Genomic DNA, 23,277 nt, shown 5'->3' with positions numbered 1-23,277 from the left:
ACTCCAGTTTCTGCACAGTGTCATAGGTAGAGTACTGGGGTCTGCCAGAGCCATTCTTGGGACTGTGTCCTAGAGCTGATTTCCAAGGAACTTTCTTTTGGACCCAGTTTATATAGTGAAACTCGAGCCCTGCTTAGCTATACCTTAACCAATTATTTTATTAACCAATCATACCCCACCACCTTAATTAATTTACATGTAGCAAAATTAATTATGTAACAGACAGAAACAATTAAAGAACCAGACAGAGACCATACAGACAAACAATAGGGAAGTGGGGCCCATAATGACAAAACATTAAAGAAATGAGGATTTCACAACCACAGCTATTGATAAGGCTATCAAACTAAGTTTTCTTTAACCATCTTAAGATCTGCTTCTTTATCTGGTGATAGTGGGTGTCATTAGGATGGGGTCTTCTTCTCAACAGCCTGCTATTACATTGTTTTAATGTAATTTAGATGGAATGTGAAGATGTGACTTCCTGCTTCTCAATTAATGGCTGCTGCTCTTTTAACCTGGCTGCAGATGAAGGCTTTAGGCCTTGCAATATGGCTACAGACAAAGTTGCCTTATCCTTGCACTGAAACACTATAGCCTCGCAGCTGCAGCTGTAGTGTTTTAAGTGTAGACATAACCTAACTCACTTAAAGGCACACTGTGGATGTGGAGTTCAAAGCCTCCATTTATGATTGGCTGCTGATTGAGTGAAATGGATCCTGCTTGTTAGGTCTGGACTAGACACTAGGATGGAATTTGGAAATTCTCTACTTTCCTTTGTAACTAGCCTGTAGGGCAGGTTCCAAGAGTAGCTGCATGCTTTCTTTCCTGCCAGTCCCAGTAAAGTATCCTCTATTTAATAGATGTGGGTGAATGTTTAATGAGAATCCACCAAAGACTGGAGTCCAGAATAGTGCTATTTGGAACCTGGAATTCCAGTTCCATGGGAAATTCTGAAGTATTTTAAAAAGTCATTCCAAATGGAAATAAAAAATACAAATTTTGAAATTTTTTCATGGAATGCAATTCCAAAATTGTTAGGAAAAATCTAAACTACATTTTGTTTCAACCTTATTGTAACATTTTGTTAAGGCTGAAACACTTCATTTTGACTTTATTGCCTAGACTTTCAAGTTTAATATAATATAATATAGCTGGAACATTTTGACTATTATATTATGTCATGTAGTTTCATTTAAATCAGTCTTTTCCTATGGGAAACTGTTCAGTTGGAATAATTTTAACCAGCTCTAGTCTAGAGCATAATGCTTGGAGCACATATATCACTAGCACAAATCTCATGGCACACAGGGTACATTAGCAGATATCTGAAAGTGTTGGTGTATGGAACAGTTATAATGACTTACTGCAGTGGAGCTGACTACACTGGAAATTATAGTTAAGTGATTATCGGAATGTTCCTGTTGAGAGACACTCAAGAGAGTTTAGCTGTGTTTAGAGCTTTCTTTAAAATAATAAATTATCAAGGCTGAGGGGAGGTTGTGCCTAGTCACACCCAAAATGAATTGCCTGGAGGGTTTAGCGTAATAGTATGCTAACTGAAAAATTATTTCACTCATTCCATGCATGGCAGCTCACTCACTCTGCTAAACCCAAAGAGACTAGAGAAAATTAGTTTCAGATAATAGAATAATAAATTGCTATTTGTTTTTAAAGGTGACCTGGAAATTGGGGGGGAGGGAAGGGATTGTGCATTCTTTTTTCTTTATGATGTATAAAGAGGGCCAAAATTAGTTTTGTTTTTGTAGGGGAGTTTTCTGCTTGATTTTATTTTAGGAATATCAGGAATGTCAACCCTCGTTTTCCCTGCCTTTGCTGGAGAGCTCATTAGAAGTTTCAGATATGAACTGCGAGCTTTCTCGGCCCTTAATTGAAAGGATGGGTGTTGAGTCTTTAACAAAGAGATCTTTTCCCCTAAGCATATGTCAGGCATTTGAACTAAATAGGTGATAACAGTCAAAAATAGTTGTATACATACTGAAGAGAAATTACTTCTCCTCTCAATTAAAATCATGATTCACTTGTGTGGTGTATCAGATGCCATAATACTGCCAGTTGTCCATTGAGTCTTTGTGATTGGGTGTATACCCCACACAAGCTCTGAAGGGGTTAATGTCGGCCTGAGAGGCAAATTATGGTATCTTGCAGTACCTGAAGGGAGAGCCAGGCTTAACTGATCATGAAGTCCAGCTGGGCAGGAGAAGGCTGGTTAGTATAAAACCAGGAAGTTGAGAGCAGAAGAGAGCTGTAGGAAGGGACTCTGCAGCCTCTCTTTGGGATTAGAGAGGTGGAAAGGCGGAAACCTGGGTAGGGGGATAAACCCTAGGATCCTAGCCATGGAAGGAGGATCCACCCAGAGAAGTTACAGGGGGGAAAAGTCTGAGAAAGGGCTGAGTAGGAGGAAGTCCTGGGAAACAGCAGAAAGGTGTAGGACTTTGAAGACCTTGGCTACTGGTTATAGGGTCCCTGGGCTGGAATGCAGTGTAGCGGGAGGGCCTGGGTTCCCTTATCAGCAGCACTGGGAAAGTGGCAGAGGACCTGGAGTCTTGGAACAGAAGACCATCTCAGAGAGCATCTGGACAGCTTGTCCAGTTGGACTTTGTTACCCCAGAATGGGGAGACTATATAGTGACCTGGCTGGAGGGTTGAGTCATGAAGAGGGAGCACCCTAAGTCACTGAGAGAGAGAGGAGTCATAGGGAAGCAACCAGTGGCAGGATGCACTAGATAGGGTGAGAGCTAATTCCCAGACCCAGCCACAAGGAGGTGCACCTTTTGTGAGTGAGACTTCCACCTCCTTTGCAGTCTTCTAGGAAAAACAGGTTAGAAAATACATAAATTTCTAATGTAAAAACAAACAGAAAAAAATCATTGTTTGGAAAAAGCTTTCAGGTTTCCTTAATATATAAAAAAGGTACAAATCCATGTCCCCCACTTTGCAGGTCATCTTTAAGGGACCCAACTTACTGTACTATATACAAGTATCCAAATGAGAAAACACAGGGGTAGAATTGAAGCCAAAAGGTGTTTCTATCCATTCCTGTAACTAAGTCTAATAATTACATTGATTATTTATATATTGCATGATGGATTTTAGAGCCTATTTCACAGTCCTAAATGCACAGCTGTCCTATGTAGATTCAGCTTGTAAAATATTGTCATCAGTTCATTGGTCCCAATAGTCATATCTATGATGCACTAGCAGAACAACATGGAAAGTCTGCATAATCATGCAGCTGATGTAGAACAGATGATTTCATAGAAGACTACACCTCTTTTATTTAGTGTAAGCTTGCAGTATTCTGAAAGAAGGGTCATTTGTACATGAAACTGAAGTTTTTTACTTAGACAAGCAAGCATAATGTTTCAACAGGAGAATTGCAAGCATATTTTTAACAGCTTAATTCACATGCAGCCCTTTTCAAAGTACCACAGTTGTCACTTAGGGATAGTCTACTGTACACATTGTGTTAGAACATGTGTTAACAGGGTTAAACCCTCAGTGGAGACAGAGACTCTGATATTAACATCATGTCTGGCTTAACCAGGCCCAGATGACAAGATACTATGTGCCATGTCCTTATCTACACTGAGTGCTCATTTGTATTTAACACCATGGTAGTTACCATGTGTTCTAACATGATATGATTTTCCAGTGTCCCCATATGGGACATCCTCAATTTAAAAAAAAAAAATCACACTTCTGCCTAGACATTTGCATGTGCTCTATTTATGAGTAACACCTGAGATTCCTGTCATTGAAAGATTAGAGCGAAAACACTGGTCTCTATTTTTTGTTGTTGTTGGGTGGGTTTTTTTGTCTGCTTGTTGTATATGTTGGTTTTTCATATAGCCCCAGGGGAGAGAGAAACATCATAAGAAATAGGAGAATGTGATTGCAAACCCACAGAAATTGGTCAGGGGGACTCAGAGGCAAGCACACCATCTTCAATCAGTCTTATTTCATTATTTGAAAATTGGCTGGACTCCAAATTGATGGTGCCCCCTTAGACCATGACAACTGATTAGGGCTGCAGCCAATTCTAGATCTTCAGAAATTAAACCAGTATCTCAGAAAAATAAAGTGCCCTGTGGTTTCTCTGGCGTGCAGCAGCATCACTTCTGAGATGTTCGGGATTGGTTCAGAACCTTCAGAATACCTCCTTCCACATCTCAGTATTGCACGGGAGCTAGTCAAGGAGGAACTCCGATTACACTTTTAGGGCCAAATTCTGCCTGTGGATGTGTGCATAGAGGTCTCATTCATTGACATCAGTGGGAGTTATTCTTGTGCATCCAAAAGCAGCATTTGGCCCTTATCATTTATTCTGGATGGCAGGCTCTAAGGGAAGCTTTTAAAATGTCATTATTTTGTAATCTTGTCCAAATAAGTGATGGAGGTGTAGACAGCAGTATTATGACTGCTTCCTGCTGCCACTGTCTCTCTGCAGAAGTAGGGTGATATTTGGGAGATCTGGGCTGAAGGCACAGCTCTTCTGTAAACTCCTTACATGATCTTTGGCAAATCACTCAATCTCTCTGCCTCAGATATCCACCAGCAAAATGGAGATGATAATACTAACCTGCCTCCTGGGGTGCTAGAAGGATAGATCCATTAATGCTGTGAGGCTCTCACTTATTATGGCAATGAGATCCTACATAAATACATTGATAGATGGCCTGCGCTACAGTGGATGGGTTGCGTCAGCCCCCCTAGGGCTGTTGGCACCTGTGTACCATTGTGTACTCAATTGTGCTCTGAACAAGTCAAAGTGAACTTTGTCAGTGATATTAATCAGCCCAATGCTTTAGCTCATCACCTCATAGCATGCTCCAAAGAGAATGGTGTGAGTGAGACAAGTAAGGAAAGGAGGAAGAAGGGAAAGACCCAGAAAGAGATAGAAAGGAGAGAGAATGAAGGGGACAGGGATACTGCTGCCGTCTGTAACAGAAAAGGAAGGTATTATTTTTTTCCTTTACCAGACTGTAACAGCTAAAAAGAAAGAGAATGGAGAGGGGTAAATGAGACCATCTGGCCAAATGGTCACCTCAGCACAGACATGTTTGTTCCTTTCTACATGAAAATAAAGAAATGGACCAATTTTTTTTAGGGCTTTTAACAAAGTTTTTAAAAAATACTTTTAAAAAAAAAAGAAGAGAATATCTGAATGCAAATGCCTGGTCCTGGCTGCATCTGGACAGGGTTGGGCTGGGAGGCTGGGTGTTAAAACATTGGCTTCCCATGCTAAGCTTTCCAACTCTGAAGCCTGACAGCCAAATCTGGATGAGATCACCAGTGACATGAGTTGGGTGGTCTCTACAAATATTAGCACAATGTCCCTATTACACAATTTGGCACAAGTTGCCTCTTTTTGTTCAGGAGGGGCCCAAGGACTAGAAAGGTCAGGAATGAAGTGCATTAACAGAGCCTGGTGAGTGAAGCCTGCATAGTGTCTGCCTACACCACACCTATGTTCCATATCAGCCTTCACACTTTCATGAGAACTACAGCTGATTAACATCACAAATTAATGGATTTTTTCTTAATCCATTTTTCCTGTACTGTTTCTCCAGTTTTTGATGAGTAGATAAAATTTAAAGCAAAATCTTTTCCTAGTACAATTTCCTATTATTTTAAAGGTGCCATCCTGCTTTCAGTTTTATAGATTCCCTTTGGTTTGCATAGTACAAAACTTGATTTTTTTGCCTAAAAGCAGAAACAACTCAGAGAAATAGATGTGATTTGTCAACTAAAACTTGGAAATTGCCTAACAAATTGTTATGCTGTAGCACATAAAACAATCACTGAAATGAACATTAGGCTTCCTGTAGACTTTGTGTGATCATTGTGCAGTGATATTTATGATGTCTTCTGCATGTTCAGCATTCCTGGCCCACATGCAAACTGAGAACTATATGTCTAGATTCCAGGAAAATTAGCTTTCTTGTCTCTTAATTTTTTTCTTGCAATATATTTATCTTCATTGTTATTCTCTTTTCCCTAGCCTGAGCTCCTTTTAAGGGCCACATTTTACCTTTGGATGAGCTCCCGTTGAACTCAGATGGAGTCCCTACACTAATTCAAGGGCACACAGAATTTGGACAATCATTTTAACCGTGGGTCCAGTGTAGGTTGTGCCAGTGCTTTGGTTTAGCGTAGCATTGTGACGCTGATGTCCTTTCACATCTGGAAAAAGAGAATATTCACCAGGTGTACTGTTACTGGCAAAGGCATAGGACTAACTATTCTGATTCAATGAGTGTTGCTGTAAGAAGTTATAAAACAGCATTTAATTAGCAGATACACCGGCACTTATAGGTGCTTCAGTGAAACTAAGGGAATGTCTACATTTGGAGCTGGGGGTGTGATTCCCAGCTGGAGACGACATACTTGTGCTAGCTCTCATTAAGCAAGTATGCTAAAAATAGTGTATCCATAGTAGCACCAGCAGCAGCAAGTGGTGCATGGGCTGGCCACCCTGTGTTCAAACCTGTCTGGATCCCATGGGCACGTACGTGGGCCAACGAGGCTGTGCTGCCGCTGCCTAGGCTACTGCAGTCACATTACTACTTTTAGCTCACTAGCTCAATGAGAGCTAGTGCAAGTATGTCTAGGTGAGCTGGGAATCACATCCCTAGCTCCAAGTGTAGGCGTAGCCCTAGATGACCAGTTAGTCAGCTTGCGGCAGCTAGTGGATTCTTGCAAGTTCCACCTATTCTGATAGTTCCAAGCTGACAACTTTGATCACGGTGTTTGGAAGATGTTTTTTTTTTTTTATTGCTTCCCATTCAGCATTACAAGCACCCAGAACTCACCCAAAGCATAACAAGTGAGCTTCTGCATGGCTTAGATGGAGGTGAGTTTCTGTGGATGACATTTTAGCACACAAGTAGTTTGAGGAAGAATATAAAGTTACAGGAAGTCTGGCTACTGTGCTAAAATTGAAGAGAGAAAATGTATTGTTTATCCTTTTTAGGGCTTGTGATTGTAAAGAGTGAGGGAGGTCAGTGTGAGAACCTCAGAGCTACAGTTGAAATGCCACCACCTGAAAACATATTAGAACTGATAGAATTCCTGGGTATGACACGATTTTGGAGCAAATTCAAACATAACCTGCCCTCAGAAGGCCAAACTCTTTATGAACTGTTTAAAACAGCCTCTGGGCCTGACCCCACCTTTTATTAAAGTCACAGCTCTCTACCATATTGACCACAACCTCACTACTGGTATTTTACATGTTTCCAAGTCTCTGGCTATTTCAGAAGACACCAGCAGCTGTGGGGTCAGTGGGGTGCAGTTCCTGGTACCTGGTGACAACTGGAAGTTTATCGTAGCATACTGATCCAGACAGCTTTCAGAAACTGAGACTAGGTTCCCCCTAACAGAGAAATAATATCTGGCAAGTTTATGGCATGTAACAGGTTCACAAAATATGTAAAGGTCTTGATAATTTCAAGCTAGTGCCAGGCCTCAGAGCACTCATATCCTTAATAAACAGTAAACCTAGACAAAGGTGCCCCTGAGATGCCAAAGACTGGGTATGCATGTGATGAGATTTAAACCTTTTTCAGAATATACTTGAGGGAATGAGGAGCCATATTGGCCACCCAGATATCTTCAGAGGCTCAGTGTGATATAGGAAGGCACATCGGTAGCCTGCCAGCCTCAGCACAGAAATCAGAAATTTAAATCTGCGGAGGATGCCAAGGCAGGAGAGGTCTGGGACAGGCTCTAAGCAGAAGTGCCACAGTGAGGCAGACATAGCTGTGTTAGGGACAGTGCTGTTTTCTTTATTCTAAGTTCCTTGTTCGGTGTTTAAGGAAATTCTTTCAGGAATTCTTTACTTTGACACCTGACGGATGTTTCACTCCGCTGGAGGGCACATTACAGCCTCTAGTGCGCATTAACATCAGCTCCTTTTTTGCTGCTGGCAGCTGCATCTGATCCCACAGATCAGCTAAAAGCTGATGCAACTTGATTCTTTCCTGAGGGTTTCACCTAATTAATTTATCTGTCTCTATTTCTGTCAGTTTAATAAAACAAGAGAAGGCAGTGATTGTGGGCTGCATGCAGAAGTGGGTGCCTCTGTCACTCTCCATCTCTTTCCCTTTCCTGACAATTTGCTGGCTCTCCTGTTCTCCCGCTACTGGTTTTCGGTTTGGGGGTTCATTGCAGAGTTGCCTTTGAGGTTTGATCCAGCTCCACCTCCCCTTGGCTGAGCTCTCTGTGGTGAATCCAGCTGGCATGCTCCCCCAGCTGTCTTCTCGGGATCAAAGGATTATTATCCCTCTGAAGGTGTGTGTCTGGCACCCTCCCTCAAGGCAGCAAACCCAATAGGAGATGCCAACCTTGGGCCTTGATGCTGTCACCAGCTGTATCTCCCTTCCAGCTGCTGTTCTTTACTCCTTCCCTGCTTGCCCTGCGGTTTCCTGACTCTCCCACCATAGTCCTGCCTCTCTCTACCCCATTCTAGAGACTCTGAGCAAGGAGTCAGCACCATTGAAGGAGAAATCCCCACTAAGGACCGGCACAGAGAAGGGGTCCATCATGTCATGGTGCCGCTTGAGGCAGCCTGGGTGCTGGTACCAGGAAATGGGGGAGAGGGGTGGAATTGCTATGCCTTAATGACATCTAGACCTACCCCATCCCGGGCTTCCTAGCATCTGGCATGAGTTCAGCAGCCTCACCCAGCTGGCCTTGCCAAAAGGGGGATCAGGAGCTCATTAGTCTGTATCAGGATTCAGCTACTTCACAGGGCTCTGTGCCACCTGCATCAGGGTGAGGTGGCCTTACGTCCTCAGAGAAGCCTGGCACCTCCTGATGGACTATGGCCTTAAATTACACCTACCTCTGCCATGATGCCTACAAATCACTAGCTTCAGGCCCTGGTTGGACAATGGGGGTGCTGTGACTTTTGCTTTTATGCTCAACTCTATTAATCCTGTTACCTCATCCTCCCAACCCAGCCATACCCCTGTGTGTGTTTTGTCCACTTGTGTGACACCTAGCTCTTGAGCACAGAGGATCTTCTCTGTACAGTGCCCAGCACAATATGTGCCCCCAATTCTTGAGTTTTGGCACTGGCAAAATATAAATAATCATAATGGGTAAGATTGCTTTACTTCTGGCTTTCATGAGCTCTGCTGCCTTAAAGGCTCTCTGCCACCTACAACTGGTATCTGCCTCTTGCTTCACCGACGGCAGTTTGGTGGTCTCAGCTCTACCTCTGCTACAAGAAACATCCATCTCAAAACAGATCCACTCACCACCCTCGTACAGCTCTGTGGGTTGTAGCAGATCTGCACCATCTACAGCAGATCTCAGTAGCTTCAAGCTGCTCTGTGCCGTGAGGATCGATATAGTGTCTCCTGCAGTAAATCCAGATGTCTCATCTAAATCAGGCTGAGTGTGCTCCATAAAGCTTGGTGTCATATGAGATGCACATTCTGCCCAGTACCTCGTCAGATACTTGGAAAGTTTTTTTCTTTACTGTCTTTACGAGTCATAGCTTAAGACTTCTTCCGTGAGTCCAGTTTTCTCTTGTAGGATTTTCAGTACATAGCCTGGATTGAGAGACCCTAACTCTCCTGTCTCTCTTTCTCACATACCATATGTCTTCGGGGTTGTGGGACGTCTGTAGGCTTAGCCATGTTTTGGCTATGATACTTTCTCCTTTGTTGCAGTTGGGTCATTGGTGCACATTCACTCGTTGCTTCTTGAAACCTTCCCTAGATGATTCATCCGATGACATCTGACTCATGCTCACTCTTCTACAGAGAAATCCCTGGAGCCTTTTAATCTCCAAGGGGGGAAAAGATCCATTAAGGGGGAGAGATCGATTACAACTGGTGCCTTTTAACAAGATATAATCGTGTACCTCTTGTGCTCTGGAAGTGTAATAGAGCCAAAGGAGTCCACGCAAGTATCTTCTCCATAGAGGGCAGGTGTCAAGTATCAGGGCTTGCAGCAGAGCCAGTCTCAGGGCAACCTAACAAAGACAACTGGTCTGTAGGAGGCTGCCTGATTGGCTACACCACCTGATTGGTGGAGAGAGTCAGCAGACCAGCTATAAAGCCCAGCAACAGCAGCATTTTGGCAGCAGCTCAAAGTATTTGCTCACGGCTGTGTTAAGCTCCTGCTGGTTTCCAGCCTTGCTCCAGGCCTGTTCCTGCCTCAGATCGAGCCTAGCCCTTTGCCTTGCCTCAGTCCATGTAAACAGGCTCTGACCTTCGGCTCTGATTCCTGACTTCAGTTCTGACTCTTGGCTCTGGCTCTGGCCTCTGACCCTGGGCTCCTATTGCTGGCTACCAATTGCTGCTCCAGCTAGTAGGCCTGACTCTGGATCCCACCACTAGTCTGACCAATCACATCCTGGTCTCTGACATTTTGAGCAGCTCTAAAAATACCAACAATGAGGGCACTAGATCTGATACAGCGAGCATGGATGATACAAAGGCCAATATCTCTTTGACAGAGATAGTGGGAGCCCTACAGACCTTGTGGGCCAAGGTTGCCACCCTGCAGGTGCAAAATGCGGCCCTGCAAGCTCAAACTGTGCCATCTTCAGTTCCGACCTCCACTCCTTGCGAGCCCTCCCCCCAATCCCCCAGCTTTCCTTGCCTGACAAATGGCAATCACGACAAACATCATGGGTTCCTAAATCAGTGTTGGCTCCTATTTCTGCTACCTCTGCAGTTGTATCCCACTGACCAAGCTAGAGTGGGACTAATTATGAGCCTGCTTACTGGGGAGACCCTGGCTTGGGCATTTCTGCTCCTGGATAAATCAAGCCTGCTTCTGGGATTTGAGAACTTCATTTGAGCTATGATCCAAGTCGTGAGCATGTGGCTGAAGCCATGGTTCAGGTGTCGAAGCAGGGCTACTGGCCAGTTGCTATATATACAGTGGAGCTGTGACACGTTATAACAGACACTGAGTGGAATGAGGCTGCCCAGCATTCTGGCTGAGCCTAAACAATGATATTAAAGATGAACTGGCACAGGTGTAATCCCCATCCAGCCTGGATGCGTTAGTCGACTTATGCATTAAGATGGATGACCATCTGACCGAATGCTACCATGAAAAAAAATTCGTGCTTCCAGCTCCCACCAGCTGCAGCTCTGATAACAGGGCCTGGGCTGGGTTGGTGTCCTTCCCCTCTCCCCAGCAGTGGCCAGTCAGTGTCCAACACATCACCATCTCCCTCTCTGGCTCCGGAACCCTGTGTTGCCCAACACCAACCTAGAGGCGCAGGTGGACTTGGGTGCCTCTCGCAATTTCATTGATCTGCAGTTTGCCTGAGCACACAAGATCCTGACCCAGTTGAAAGGCTCCCCCAAGTGAGTGGAGTCCGTAGACAGGTCACTCATTTCATCCGGATTGGTCACCCACCAGACTGCTCCCTTGGAGGTAACACCCAGACTTACCCATAAGTTCCCCGAGCACTGTGGATGGCTGCCCCCGATCAGGCCATAGGGGACACAGTGTGGCTTTCTGCCCACACCCTTCGATTGATTCATCAGTCTGCCAAACTAGACTCCAACACTTGGGCCCCTTTAAGATTATAGGATGGTGAACCCAGTTGCCTTCTGGTTACAGCTGCCCGAACCCTTGAAGATCCACCCCATCTTTCACATCTCATTTTCAGAGCCCTACATGGAGAACCCATATCCAAACCACTCCAACCCTCCACCCATAGCTGGGATTTGTGGACAGGAGGAGTACTTGGTCAACCAAATCCTCAATCCTCTGCAACTTAGGGGAAGACTCCAGTACCTGGTGGACTGGGAAGACTGCAGTTCAGATGATCAGTCTTGGGAACGAGTGGAGAACATCCATGCCCCAGACCTGTTATGAGAGTTCCATCAGAAGTACCCCCAAGAAACCAGGCCCCAAGATTTGCCCTCAATGAGGGAGGAAGCGGGAGACCTTTAGGAATCGGCCCCTGCGACAGAGCCAGGTTCCAGGCACCCTAACGAGCACAGCTGGACTGTAGCAGGCTGCCTGCTTGACTACACTGCCTGATGGGTGGGAAGAGGCCAGCAGCAGCAGTTCAGCAGCTGCTCAAAGCATTTGCCCATGGTTGTGTTAGCTCCTGGGCCTGTTTGTTCCCAGCCTTGCTCCTGCCCTGTTCCTGCTTCAGACCCAGCCTTGCCTTGCTTCACTCCAGGTAAACCAGCTCTGACCCTCAGCGCCGATTCCTGACTTCAGCTATGTCCCTTGGGTCTGGCATCTGGCCTCTGACTCTGGTTCTGACCCTTGGCTCCTATTCCTAGCTATTGTCGGACAGCAGATGATTTTCTCATTTGAATGCATAAGTCATTCCCACCAGACTGTGATTATCTCTGGTACCTAAACTTATTCACAGTGTCTCTCTAGCTCCTGTGCATGAAGGAGCAACTGCAGGGACGCCGCACTAAGCCCAAATAGCAGAAGCCAGGCATTGAAATTCCAGCTCAAAGAAGCTAATTGGAAGAGAATTCCTGCTTGACCTGGGGGGTAGAACATCCCTAAACCCACTCCATAGAAGCTACTTCAGACCAATGTCCGGAAAAGTTTCTAAGGCCCAAATATATCTCTGCAGTGGAGGATCCATGCACCAGAGCATCCTCTGTCCCTCCTTGGCCTGCTACTGCCCCATCACCAATCTCCCTATATACTTTGTCTGGGGACCTGAAGACTTCTACGTAACATTCACCCCTGCATTATCAGGGGATGTACAACTCCTGAACAGCTTCCCCATATCCAGCCCCACTCCCTCAGACAGTGGACAGTTCCATTGCCAGGGGACCTCTGCAGCTGTGGAAGTGGGAGCTGTCTGTGCATCGATCATTATGATCCTTATCTGTCTGGTTGTTCATCAGAAAAGTCTCTCCTACTGAATAAATTTGGTCATGCCAGAAACCATTGGAAAGTTCCTTGCCCAAATACTATTCAGCATCCTTGGTATAGCTCCACAATAATGATACTGAATTTGATAGAGTTGCCCCAGATTTACACAGGTTTAAATGAGAACAGAATTGGCCCATGACTTACAAATGACTAAAGTGACTGTTTTCAAATCAGTCATCTGGAGACCAACAGGCACAAAGGGGAGGTCTTGTGGCTTTCTCACTGGGATGACTCTGTTAACATTGAGCAATTCATCTGAACTCCAGTTACATTGGCAAAGCAATAGATAACAGCTCAGGGGGGAGGGCAGGCATTAGCAATTTCTGGTGATTCTCTCATTCCAGTTCCTTCTTTGCTGGCAGCAGATAAAATGTTACCTCCTTGCACTTACTGTAAGAAGAGAAAAACCGCTCCTTAAATCAGCACAGCTGAGACAGAAAGGTAGCATGTGCCTCAGGTATCTACTTCTGCATGAGTGCAACTTCCATTAATTTCATGGTGTATCTGGAAGCAGGATATGACCACATGAATGTAGAAATATGACCTGAAAGATAGAATAATGTCAACTATCATGTGATTTAATGGTGAGGCCCTGCAGTATTAAGGGCCCTCAGCCAGTTATAACTCAAGTGAAACTCTGTGAGCACAAAACAGTAACACCCAGCCCTGAAAAAATGAGTGTCTCCATGCATTTGCATGATACATATTCCTTTGTCGCAATGACGTAACTAGCTGTACATTGCTATATGAGATCATTTCTTAGTAAATAAAGTTGGATAATCTATGTAATCCCTCAGCAGAGTAAAAGTAGAACAGAATGGCAATGAGAACTTGAGTTTAGCATAGCCTAAAATCACACCCACTTGTTTGCATATTGCAGATGTACAAATCTCAGCTCCCTACAAGTATAGAAGGAAAAAAGCTGTGCTTGAAAACTGCTCTCGTGGCTGAGATTTTTGTTCCAGTATTGAGCAGTACTGATGGCTTCCAATAATAAAACTTTAATTTCATATCAAACCTTTCTTGTTTTTTGGGGGGTTAAATATAACTTTAAAGGAAGGTGATATATTTTTCTCCCTTCCCTTTGCATTGTCCTTTGAAACATTTAGGAAAAATTACTGTAGTTCTGTCTACTCTGGACTATTCTGAACTGACTTTGTAAGTAGTTAGAGATAGCTCTGGTAAGGTAGGATATCCCACCGTACATTGCCCCAGGCATTGCTGGTTCCACACTATGTGCATGTTCTCTGGACTCTGTCCCCGGCGAAGCACTATGGGAAAGCTGTGCAGGTGTTCCCAGTAGGAAGTGGTTACAAACGTGAATAGGCAGCGTAGTCGGGGTGGATGCACAAACCTGGTAACTCCTGGTCATGTTAGGAAAAAGCTACTGTGTGGGTACAAGTTAACCATGTTTGTTGCAACCAGGTCAGCTGTGGGGTCTGTCACAGCCTGGCTATCAAACCAGGGTTGTACTTGTAGCGTGGATGGAGTCTTAGACAAACAGGAGCTGCCCTCTCTGCAGCCTTTAGATGTTAAAGGTTTAGGTGGTTAAAACGGACTTTCTGGCATTTAGTCACAGGCTATTTTTAGTTTGCCTTTGTTAGACATGGGGTCTGTACCTTCCATATGAATAACATGAAATGTGCAAAACCCAGACTGCACATTTCAATTAACTCAGTGTTTGCACCAGGCAGAATTACAATGCTGCACTTGATTGAAAATTCACGGAATCCTTGACGGGTGTTAGTTCCTGACCTGCAAGTCCTAGTATTTAACGTGAGCCAGGAAAAAGACCTTTTTGGCAAGAAAACTGCTGCTGCTCAGACTGTTAATGCATCTTAATCCTCCACAGAAAATGAAATCACGTTGGACTTCTGCCAAACAATACAATGACTTTTCTCTGACTTCAGGGAGGAGTTCTTCTTAAGCAGCCTTTCTAACATGAAGTAAGATTTAAATTGCTAGGGCTTGATTCTGCTCTCACTTTACATCTGTTTTATACTGGTGTGACTTCAGTGGATTTACTCCAGATTTACAGAGGGAAGGGAGAGTTGAGTCACTGTTATTTAGTGTTTGTTATGGTTCAGGCCCCACATTCTCTGTTGCTGACCCTGGGCTTTATGTTTGCAAATCAAAAGGACATTTTTCTCCCCTCCTGTTTGAGCTTTTTAACTTTATTACTTCTAATCTGCATCACTTGCTGGTCCATTGATAGCGCTGCTTGCAGGAAAAAATGTCTAAGCATCTAATTGCAAGCAGGGGTGCTGGAACAATTTGTATAGTGGGGGGCGCTGAGAGCCATTGACCCAAACCGTAAAGTTTGAGTATGATCAAAGCCACTTCAAGCCCGGGGGTGTGGCAGGACCCCCAGCACCCTAGTTCCAGCACCTATGTGTGCAAGGCAGAAGGCCTGCTGCAGTTGGTAAGGCAGTAAAACCAGTCAGAGACATGCAGTTCATCACCATTACTTTGCTTGATTATTAGTAAAGTGAGCCTGATCCAGTCAAACACTCACTTCAGAAAGCACAACAGAAAGTAAATGTTGGTCTGTGTTGTGGTTTTTAAGAAACAGCCTGTATTGGAGTGAGGAGAAGGGGAACTTGCAGTGGTCTTTACAGCCTGGGACTTCCCTAAGGCTTTTTGGAGGATTCAGTGGGTATGTCTACACAGCAATTAGACACCCATGGCTGGCCTGTGCTAGCTGACTCAGGCTCATGGGGGCTCGGGCTAAGGGGCTGTTTAATTGTGGTGTAGACATTCAGGCTTGGGCTGGAGCCCGGTCTCTAGAACCTGTGAGGTGGGAGGGTCCAAGAGCCCAGGCTGCAGCCCAAGCCTGAACATCTACACTGCAATTAAACAGTCCTTTAGCCTGAGCCCCATGAGCCCAAATCAGCTGGCACGGGCCAACCGCAAGTGTCTGATTGCAGTGTAGACATACCTAGTGGGACTGCAAGCGCTAAACCCATTTACAGGGTGTAGCTATATGCTCTCTCCAGTTCTGCTTCCAATCCACAGACTGGTGCTGAATTTGGAGAGTCCAATGACTGCCACACAAGGAACACAAAGACTGGGATTGTGGCAGTCCCCTCTGTGGTGTGGGAGGTGTGTGGAAAGCTCCTTGTGCCCTCTCCCCCTTGCCACAATCGGGCACTTGGTGGTTGTTCAGTGGGCTCCTAGTCTGGGGGAGCCAGGTGTATGTTTTATGACCTTCTGGCAAAAATACCAACTGTTTAGTTCAACCAAAAAGTCAACATTAACATCACAGGCTGGAAACACCAAGCAGGGGGGAAATCTGTTTAGAGAAGGGATTACCCCTTAGGGAACTAGAGAATCTGCCGGTGGGTGTCAGACTGCCTAATAGTCTATGGGGTTGGACTCCACATGGGGCACTATACCAGGGAGAAAGCATTGATCTTTTAGGGCTATTTTTAGAGCCCTGAGTTTTTCGTAAAAGCAAAATAACACAAGATAAAACAATCCAACAGATAAAAACAAAATGCCAATTGCGGGTGGACAGGCCAAACTTCGACTGGTGTTTCAAGCCCATACACAAAGGTCACAGCGTCACTCAGGTTTGGCCAGGGGTGGGGCAGGTGACAACGAGTGGAATTTCACAGGGCTCTAGCTATTTTCTTCTGGAAGTTTCATTCTCACATGCTGTAGAGGAGAGGAAAGTGATCAGGATCAGTCAGCATGGATTCACCAAGGCCAAGTCATGCCTGACTAACCTAATTGCCTTCTATGATGAGATAACTGGCTCTATGGGTGAGGGGAAAGCAGTGGACATGTTATTCCTTGACTTTAGCAAAGCTTTTGACACGTTCTCCCACAGTATTCTTGCCAGCAAGTTAAAAAAGTATGAGCTGGATGAATGGACTATAAGGTGGATAGAAAGCTGGCTAGATTGTCGGGCTCAATGGGTAGTGATCAATGGCTCCATGTCTAGTTGGCAGCCGGTATCAAGCAGAGTGCCTTAAGGGTCAGTCCTGGGGCTAGTTTTGTTCAATATCTTTATTAATGATCTGGAGAGTGGCGTGGATTACACCCTCAGCAAGTTTTCAGATGACACTAAACTGGGAGGAGTGGTAGATACACTGGAGGGTAGGGATAGGATACAGAGGGACTTAAACAAATTAAAGGATTGGGCCAAAAGAAATCTGATGAGGTTCAACAAGGACAAGTGCAGAGTCCTGCACTTAGGACGGAAGAATCCCATGCACCGCTACAGACTAGGGGCTGAATGGCTAGGCAGCAGTTCTGCAGAGAAGGACCTAGGGGTTACAGTGGACGAGAAGCTGGATATGAGTCAACAGTATGCCCTTGTTGCCAAGAAGGCTAACGGCATTTTGGGATGTATATGTAGGGGCATTGCCAGCAGATCGAGGGACGTGATCGTTCCCCTCTATTCGACATTGGTGAGGCCTCATCTGGAGCACTGTGTCCAGTTTTGGGCCCCACACTACAAGAAGGGTGTGGAAAAATTGGGAAAGAGTCCAGCGGAGGGCAGCAAAAATTATTAGGGGTCTGGAGCACATGATTTATGAGGAGAGGCTGAGGGAACTGGGATTATTTAGTCTGCAGAAGAGAAGAATCGGGGGATTTGATAGCTGCTTTCAACTACCTGAAAGGGGGTTCCAAAGAGGATGGATCTAGACTATTCTCAGTGGTAGCAGATGACAGAACAAGGAGTAATGGTCTCAAGTTGCAATGGGGGAGGTCTAGGTTGGATATTAGGAAACACTATTTCACTCGGAGGGTGGTGAAGCACTGGAATGGGTTACCTAGGGAGGTGGTGGAATCTCCATCCTTAGAGGTTTTTAAGGTCAGGCTTGACAAAGCCCTGGCTGGGATGATGTAGTTGATGATTGGTCCTGCTTTGAGCAGGGGGTTGGACTCGATGGCCTCCTGAGGTCCCTTCCAACCCTGATATTCTATGATTCTGTGCGTCTCTTCTCCCCTCCACCAACCAGCCTGAAGGCGTTTGAAAAGGACGTGACCTAGAGCTGCCTCATCTGTACAGAGGGACGGGGAGCTCTCTAAATTCTATACTTGTTGATTGGCACTGGCGGAAAGGCAGCAAAAGGTGGGGTTTTCACTCTTTTTCCCTCAATACTATTTTGTACATTTCTGACCCATCCACTTTCACTGAGGTACTTCAGGTACTATATAGCTGGCATCTACTCGTGAGAGAGAGAATGATTCACAAATGATTAGGGCACCTCTCTCCTGGGACTCGGGAAACCAGCATTCACTCCCTGCTCTGTCATTGATTTCCTGAGTGACCTTGGGCAAATTGCTTAGTTTCACTGTCTCAGCTCCATTTCTTAGTTCTGTGTTACCTGCTCCTCTGCCCGATTTCTGGTCTCTGAGCACATCCCCCCAGGTGTTTGGGCCTCTTGCCTTCACCTCTCATGAAGTGGAATCCCGCCATTCTCCCATTCTCTTTGGCTGGGCCCAGGATTGCAGTACCCAGTGTACCAACCATGGTTTCTCAGCAGATCTGACTGAGTTTGGCCACCGGCAACACTTCCCTTCAGCAGCTGTGACCAGTGGTAAACAAAGCGACCCCACGCCTTTTCAAAACAAAGTATTGTTTAATCTTAATGGTAGGAACAAAGCATAATGAGAGGTTTTAATATGAAAGGTCTACACGCGTATATGTCTCACTTAAATGCTTAGGCCTTGCTGATTCCAGAGACCCCCACCTCTGGAGTTTGGGATTCAGTCTCCTCTCCTCCCCAACAGTTTCTGCCTCTCTCCCTTCTTAACTTCAGGGGCCATGCTTTCACCCACCACAAATTTCTTTGTTCTAGTTTCCCACCTGGATTCCACCTGCGCCCTTCCAGTCAGTCAGACCCAGCAGGATTGCAGGTAAAACTTCAGAACAAAGGACACCTGCACTGTACCTTTATATACTTTTAAATTGACCTATCTGAAGCTAGGGTCCTGCATAAATGCCATCAGCTCCTGCGGGAATGAACCCCTTGTGATCATATAGCAAACACAGTAATCATCCTGCAAACAGACAGAATACATGTACTACAGGCACTCCTCGACTTTACAACATTTGTGTTATGACGAATGGCACTTACGACATTTGTAAATTGACATCCTGTTTCCACTTTATGACGTTGGTTTCGACTTTATGATGCTTGATTCAGCATTGTTCCAATGGGAAAATCAAGTTACGATGTTTCGACTTAAGACGCATTTTTCAGGAACCAATTGTGTCGTAAGTCTGAGGACTGCCTGTATTTGTAAATAAAATTACAGACAGCTACCATGTCATCTACACACCCCGTCCTTACAGTGCAGATAACAGCACTTCCCTGCCTCCCAGGGGTATTGTGAGGGTAAATTATATTAAAGATTGTGAGGCACTCAGCTACTATGGTAATGGTGACCATATAAATACCTACGGTATCGTTTCTGGGCCATTTCAAACATGTCCTGTGCACTATGCAGACACACTTCATTGGTGTCTCCTCTCAGAGCATAATTTTCAGTTCCACTCTTCCAATGGGGACTGAAAGTAGGGACAAGGCTACAGAGACATGCTGCAGCCAAGTGGGCAGACACAGGGGACTGTAGTGGATTCCAGCCAGGAAGAGTGGTCAGCATCATCCAGACTGCTGTGGAGGTCCCGGAAGAGCACTTGGTAGTTGAAGGGTGTGACAAAATTCCTCCTCTGCCTTGATGGGTCCTGCGCTTACTGGCGGATTTGCTTGCCTCAGAGATTCACGGCAGCCCTGAGTTTGGCCACTTTTGCTAGTGGCTCAAACCTGCTGTTCGCTCAGCTAACCTCATCACTGGCCAGCCTGGGAAAAAGGAAGGAGAACAATCCCCGCAGTCTCTGCTGATCCACCATGTGGGTCAGGAAACAATCTAGAGACCTTCCTCTCTGGTGGAACCCACAGTCCAGGTCAACTCCTCCTGTGTCTGATCAGGAGTTGGGAGGTTTGGGGGGAACCTGGGCCTGCCCTCTACTCCAGGTTCCAGCCCAGGGCCCTGTGAACTGCAGCTGTCTAGAGCAGTGCTACTCAAAGTGGTGGTCCACGGACCGCTGCCGGTCCGCGAGCCATCGGTTGCCGGTCTGCGGCAAGTTTCCAGGAAAGATAGAAAGAAATAATAGTATAATTTAAAAATCACACTGGAATTCCACCAAGAATAATTATCAGTCAATAAAGTCAACAATATTAAATAATATTATGTTTTCAGAAGCACATATTATAATATTGATAATTTTGCCATAGTGCTACAGCATGTTTTGCATGAGACGCGCGAGCGCACACTTATCCCACTCCTTCGCATATAAAGACCCCGCCCCACCGGCAGTTACCATCGAGAAGTTGAATAAAGAGCATCATACGGATCTCTGCACATTTGTCACTTGGGACCCCGTCCGAACCCACTGATCTGAGAATGTAAGTACTAATAATATTATAAAATTTTAATAATGATTTTCTATCCTATTCTGCTGTATCCCTTACGAGGTAGATAGAGACGATTGAGCACCACACACCTATAGCCAAATAGACAGTCCTTGCTTCCTCCATATCCATATATTGTTTCATACATGCTCTCATTGTTCTTACTTATAGCCTTCCCCTCTTCTAGAATCAAATCTACGTGTTTCTGCCAGGAAGTTCTCGAAATTCCTTGCTTTCTCACTTCATATCTTTCAGACAGGTAAATCTTATTTTTGACGTTCATTATCCATTCTTTCCATATGTTCAAACCATGTTAACTTTCCAATTATTATCCTGTTTGCAATTTAATTTTAAAATGTATATTATCTTCTTATCCTAACATTACTTACCCTATTAATCAATGTTCTCCCGCACATATTTCTCAATTAAAGCATTCCCACTGCATTTATTCGGCTTTCATCCTAATATCATAAATTAAGTATATACCCGGGGTAATGGAATTTATATTCATTATTTTTATGCCTAATTTACAGATGGAGAAGTGAGGCCCAATCAACATATTTATCAAGCAGAGACATCCGGTTGCTGAACACGCATGTAATTCTGAATCAGATGATGGCAATGTAAATGAATGCGAAGTATTGTCAGCAAAAGGAATTTGTACTAGCTTTACTCAGAAATATTACTCCTCATACATTCAGTTCGGCTTTGTAGCCATGAATGATGGTGGAGTGCCAAAACCGCAGTGCGTTATTTGTGACGATGTGTTGGCTAATGACGCAATGAAGCCGTCAAAGTTCAAGAGGCATTTGAATATAAAACATAATTAAATTAGTTCAAAGCCGAAAGCGTTTTTTGAAAGAAAGCATGTTGATTTAAAAGGCTGTCAGAAACAGATCTTTGAAGTGTCACATAAATACTTGTGCTTTGCGAGCTTCTTATAAAGTAGCGTTTCGCGTTGCTAAGGCTAAAAAGCCATACACAATCGGTGAAACGCTAGTGGTAGGCTGTTTTAAAGATGTCTGCATGGAAATGCTGGGTGAGCCGGTAGCAAAGAAAGTGGCTCAGGTGCAACTTTCAGATGACACTATAGCTCAATGAATTCACAATCTGGCTAACTATATGGAAGATCAGCTCATAGGACAGATTAAATTAGCAAAGTACTTTTCTTTGCAGCTTGATGAATGCACAGAGGGACCAGGGGAGGATTCAAACAGACAGCTAGCAATTACTTTCTTTTAAATGCATGCTTCTTCTTCGAAAAAGGGATTAGGGTCAGAGTCTTAGCAAGCACGAGTGCACATGTCTGCATATAATGCTCGGTTTGTAACTGTGTCATGCCAGAACACTTTTTGAGTTTCATTTCTGCTCGCATTTCCCAAGCTGTCAGGTTTATAAATCCCAATGGCTGGGGTGGGCAAACAGAGCTCCTTGCGGGCAGCTACAGTTGGGTTGCTGGGCCTCTGTCTGGTTGTGGCATGCTGTCAAGGATGTCTGTGCTGTCCAGGGTGTGGGGAGGGAGGGAGCGGGGTTGGTTCCACAGCTGCTAAGAGTCTGCATCCTAGTTCAGCATCTTATGAATATTTGCCCAAATTTTCACCTACTCCTGGCTGGTGATGCTTGAAAAGTTTTCAAGCAATAAAAATTCTAGATGGTGGGTCAGATTCCAGGGCAGAGTTGACTTACAAGAGCCTCCTCTAGTTCACTAGCCCCTTCCATTCACTGATATGCTGTTCAGTCACCAGATACTGAAAAAGTTCCTTTGCATAGAGATGGTATTCCTCAGCTGGCCTGGGACAGGAGTCCCTCCTTCCAGTCTGGCATCTCTAGAAGATTTGTCTTCTAAAGCTTGCCCTGACTGCAATAACATGAAAAGCAAACTAGTAACAATTTTTAAAATGTAATTCTTACCGTAATGTGTTTGGGCTGGCAATGTGACTGGCCAGAGCTTCTTAGCAGGCCAGTGAATAAAGAATGAATTAAAAAACCCCAAGATGATAAATATCAACCTTTACCCTTACCATGATGCTGAACGTAAAAGGGGGGGGTCTTTCTTTCTTCCTTCCTTTTCTTTCCTCAGTGTGCTCTTTCATTGCCTTAGGCCCTTCCACCTCAGATGGACTGAGGAATCCACCCAGGACTCTTGGGGAGTGTGTGCTCCCCATTGTATGAAAAGGAACAAGCTCAGGGACTAAATGCTACAGGACATTGTGGCCAAGGTAGATCAGCCGCAGTACCAGAGAAGGATGGAGGAGTAGAAGGCTCAGAGGGGGACAGCCCTACTGAAGGAGAGAATGGTGGCATGGTTCCTTGACCATGACTGGAGATTGAAGGAGGAGGACAGAAGACACACCTGTTCAAGAGGCTGCTCAGATTCATGCCATCAGGCTGCAGCACCCAATCAATTTCACTCATAATTTTCTTCATCTTTGGGAAATTAGCCCTTTTGGAGCACCAAATATATGCATCAGCGGTTGGGACTATCCTCTGCCCACACTGAATGTAATCAGGTCACGTTCACTGGTTCCTAGGCAACCACCAACTTCCAGTCCAGTGATCAATTGAATTATGTCACTGTAGTCCAGGCTTCGTGTCAAGATACTCTCTGGACATTAAGGCAAGGGCTTTCATTGTGGACTGCCCCATCGTTGAGCGGTCATAGCTCTTAATTCTGCTCTTTCTGGAGAACGACAGTTATGCTTCAGTATTTGTAAACAGTAATGGGAGGTAAATGCAAAAAGCGATGTCTAGGTCTGGAAAAGTTGATTCCAGGTGAAGAGCCTTCTGCTGTTTTAAAAGGCAATTTACAATTTTCATTTGTTGTGAAAGAACAAAACTGTTCAAACTCAAGTTGCTTCAAGATCTCAAGGATATTTTGCAACCCAAGTGCAGAATGAATCTCAGAGTGGGGTGCCGTGTTGAAATTGGTTAGGAA

At 44.9% G+C, this 23,277-nt stretch overlaps 1 long non-coding RNA gene across 1 annotated transcript in view; it reads left to right on the top strand.

The window, feature by feature from the left end:
- Positions 1–22,791, top strand: part of LOC142000459 (uncharacterized) — a 42,358-nt gene extending 19,567 nt beyond the window's left edge. Inside the window, exons 4-8 of the long non-coding RNA XR_012642251.1 lie at positions 18,726–18,783; positions 20,166–20,336; positions 20,514–20,601; positions 20,876–20,965; positions 22,444–22,791. This is a non-coding gene — a long non-coding RNA (uncharacterized LOC142000459). The remainder of the gene's footprint in view (positions 1–18,725; positions 18,784–20,165; positions 20,337–20,513; positions 20,602–20,875; positions 20,966–22,443) is intronic.
- Positions 22,792–23,277: the final 486 nt, after the last annotated feature.

This window comes from Natator depressus, chromosome 1 (assembly GCF_965152275.1).
Source record: "Natator depressus isolate rNatDep1 chromosome 1, rNatDep2.hap1, whole genome shotgun sequence".
Lineage (NCBI taxonomy): Eukaryota > Metazoa > Chordata > Testudines > Cheloniidae > Natator > Natator depressus.
The sequence above is the reverse complement of the archived record's forward strand: the minus strand, read 5'-3'. Positions and strand labels throughout refer to the sequence as shown.